The sequence below is a fragment of the Pteropus vampyrus genome, unplaced genomic scaffold (assembly GCF_000151845.1).
Source record: "Pteropus vampyrus isolate Shadow unplaced genomic scaffold, Pvam_2.0 Scaffold11, whole genome shotgun sequence".
NCBI lineage: Eukaryota > Metazoa > Chordata > Mammalia > Chiroptera > Pteropodidae > Pteropus > Pteropus vampyrus.
In genome coordinates, this window is record NW_011888792.1 from 16,592,183 (window position 1) to 16,596,051 (window position 3,869).

Here is a 3,869-nt window from a genome sequence, read left to right on the forward strand (position 1 = left end):
AATGATGTAGAGAGAGAAAGAAAAGAAAAATCATGTTAGAGAGATATTAAGGGCTACTATACACGCCCAGCTAGCATTTGGTAGCTATTTAGTTTACTATCAATTTGAAAAATGCAGAAAAATAAGATAATTTTAGTTTGGAAGGTGGCATCATTCTAAATGAGTATGTAAATATTAATTATGTTTGATTGCATCTTTTTGCTTAACTTATGCTTTGCAAACTCCATTTACCATTAAAAAAAAAAATCAAGAAGTTTGTAAACAGCCTTAATGTCCATCAGTGGGGAGTTGATTAAGGTAAATTAAAGTGGAAATTAATTTTTGTGGAAAACACTGTAATAATAAAGCCAGAGCTGACTTCCTTTTCAATTAGTCAGAATAGGCATAGTGCCTAAATCATCCAATATTTTTATGGACCCATGAAAATGTGATAATTTTAATTTATTTTAAAATCAGAAGAAACAAATAATTATAAATCCAGCCTGGAATATATTCATCCTTATACCAACGTAGTCATAAAACATAACTTTAATTTTTTTTTAATAGGGAAAGAGGCCAAAGGCAGCAAAAGTACCTAAGGCTAATAAAAATCATAAATCAGCCTTGAATAAAACAATATGACAAATCTCATGATATAATGATATGGAATGATCTCTAAGGTATTTTTAAAAATAAGAACAAAAAAGCAAAGTATATGTAAAAGGAAGTTTTATATATCTTTTATATGTACATGAAGATCTCTGGAAGATGCATAGCAAACTGAAAACATGATTAGGCTTTGAGAGAGGAAGTGTGTATTGGTGAGTAGGGTTGGAAGAGAGCTTTTCAGTAAATATCCTTTTGCACATTTTGAATTTTGAACCATGTGAATTCAATGTGTGTTTAAAAATTAAGTAAGTTTTCATAATATGGAGGCAATTTATCACTAGGAAGCCTTTCTATCTTTTGTATGGCATCAAATATATCCCTTCGAATTAATAAGCCATTTAAAATATGATTACTATCCAGATAGCATATACTCTTTCTGAAATTAAAACACAAGTATGGCATCTCCAGCAAATTCCAAATTTGGCCCCATTAAAGAATGGCAAGATTTATTCATAAAGACTTACATATTCAATTACTTTGGGGAATTTGGTTTTCTTTTCTGAGGTGTATGTCTTGTTTCTCAGCTTTAAAATTTAAATTTAGTATTTCACTCCCTCTCATACCTCCCACTAATATCAACCACCAAACTCAACACTGCACTGAAAAGGCTCTATAGAAGTCTGTTGCAGACATATCTGTACACATTAAAAACCCTATGGCCCTCTGATCCTAATGACTCTTCAGTGTGTCAGTAAACTTCCATCACCTGGTAAGGGCAGTTTTATACCCACCTGGTGACACTCATGCTAAGGAAAATTGTGCAGTGCACATATACAGCCAGTTATAACTGCCTCGTCTCACAAAATATTCATCTCTTCCCATTTTCCCTTTCGACTTGACACTCACTTCTCCTTTTAGGTTCATTGCCAATATACTACCCTTCATCTTACAAACACTAAATTACCATGCAGGATGAAATGTTCATTAATATAATCCTCCTCTGTGAGGCCTAACCTTCTCTCAAGCGTTGATGGAAGTGAGTGGGAGGCAAAGGTGCTATCACCCTACTCCATACCTGGCTCTGCTTTCAAACACTGAACTCCTGTGCTCTTGTCTGTAGTTTGACCACAGTCTTGGGCTTACTTCCCAGTTATTATTTGCTGCTTTGGGTTCAGCTATGGCCAATGAGGGACATTTAGTACTTGCTTCAGCTCTATCTACTTATGCTTTTCAACCAACTGACATAAGATTTTTATTTTTAATCTTCAAGACAGAGAGACCCTAAATAAGGGCACTGGCATACATTCTCTTAAGAAAGAATTCACTGGCAGAGATGAAAAAAAATTTAAATAAGTTAATACCATAAAAGTACTTTTAATAATAGTGTTCCAGCTAACCAGTAATTGTCCAACTTAGTAAATACATACAATAAATAATTAAAATTCATGTTCATAAAGAGATGTAGACAAATAATTAAAATATAAACAAAAATAGGATATAAATTATATATATTGTTCTAAATATATAAGCAAAAATTATATATATACACACAGACACATATATTAGACTATTAAAAGGAAATTCTCATGGTAGTAGAATTATTACTTCTTTATATAGTATATTTCTAAGCTTTGATAATATAAATGCATCATTTATTATTAGAAAGATGCCATTTTCATGATCCACTGTTAAGAAATAACCTGACAAGGATATTTTAGTTGTAGTTATTTATTTTTTCTTAGATATACCTTTTTTCATTATTTTTTACTGTTTGCTGTAAGTCTAACAATATTTCTCATTAATATTTTAACCATGCCTATTTAGCATCAATATTGTGCCACTTCAATTTTAACTCCTAATCTTTTGCGCTTCCTACTTCATAAATCTCACTTCACACCTGACATTTCCCACCTCGCATTTCACAAATGTAATAGCCTTACAACAGTAAGATTCTGTTTATAAACATCTCACTTCTCACTTCCCACTAATATTTCAAACTTCACATTTCACATGTCGCAATTTACAAATAGGAAAGAGTATATTTCTATTTACCTCACCTCCCTTGTCCTTTACCTTTATGCCCTATTGCTATATTTGTATTTGCACATACATCATTAATGTGGCCTTGTTTATTTTAGAAGGCATTCAATTCCTTTTGAGAAAATTAGACAATAAAAAAATTAGGTTTTTGCATTTATACACTAATTTTTCATTTCAGCTTGCTATTTTCTCCTCCTTGTAAACCAAAATTTCCATCTTATGTCACTTCCATTCAGCCTGAACAACATCCTTTAGTATTTCTTGTAGTGCAGTCTGCTTGAACGAGTTGTCTCAGCTCTCATTTGCTTAAAAATCTTTATTTTTCCATATTTTTAAAAGATAATTTTACAGGATATAGAATTCAAAACTGATAGTTATATCTTTTAGCACCTTAAAAATGGTACTACATTGTATTCTGGTCTCCATTGTTTCTGATGAGAAGTATGCCTTCATGTGTATTACTGTTTTTCTGTATGTTATGTATCTTTTTTCTAAGGCTCTTTTCAAGATTTCCTATTTTAGGCTCTGATATTCATACTCACGTGACTCAGAACTTTTTAAAAAAATTTTTTAGGCGAGGCAACCCTTGTTTGACCTCGCAGATTGCAAGGACCTCGGACCTCGTCAGCTTACAGTCCCTTATTTTTTTATTTTTCACTCCTACAGCTCCTGGTCTTCCTAGGTGATCTCCCATCCAAGTACTAACTGGCCCGACCCTGCTTAGTTTCCAAGATCAGATGGGATCGGGCTTGTTCAGGGTAGCTTGGCTGTAGACAATTCTGAACTTCTAAGCACTTTAAGTCAAAGGTTTTCAGCTATCATTTTTCAAAAATATTTTATTGCCTCATTATACTCTGATTTTTATTTTGGAGCTCCAATCCTTATGTATTAAGTGTGTAATACTGTCTTTTAAGTTCATGGGGTTTTATTCATTTTTCTTGAAACTTTTCATATTTCTGTTCTCGAGACTACATATTTTCTCTGTTTCTGTTTCCCGAGCCTCTCAAAATTGGCAAGAAGCTTGCTAGGGCTTGTTTTTAAGCTTTGTTAAAGTATATCTACAGTGGTCTTTCTCTGCATGTGGCCTTTATCATAAAGCAGTGATTCAGCTTGATTCTCATGTTGTTAGGTGGTGTTAAGGAGGTCTAATCAGTATGTCTAGGCCATAATTTTAAAGTCCCCAGTTCTGCTTAATGTCTAATACTTCTGTTCTGCTCTCACCTCTGTAGCAGCCACTATGC

The 3,869-nt window shown here is 33.0% G+C and overlaps 1 pseudogene; it reads right to left on the bottom strand.

Moving 5' to 3' along the window:
- Positions 1–3,285: 3,285 nt before the first annotated feature.
- Positions 3,286–3,403, bottom strand: LOC111731969 (annotated as a pseudogene).
- Positions 3,404–3,869: the final 466 nt, after the last annotated feature.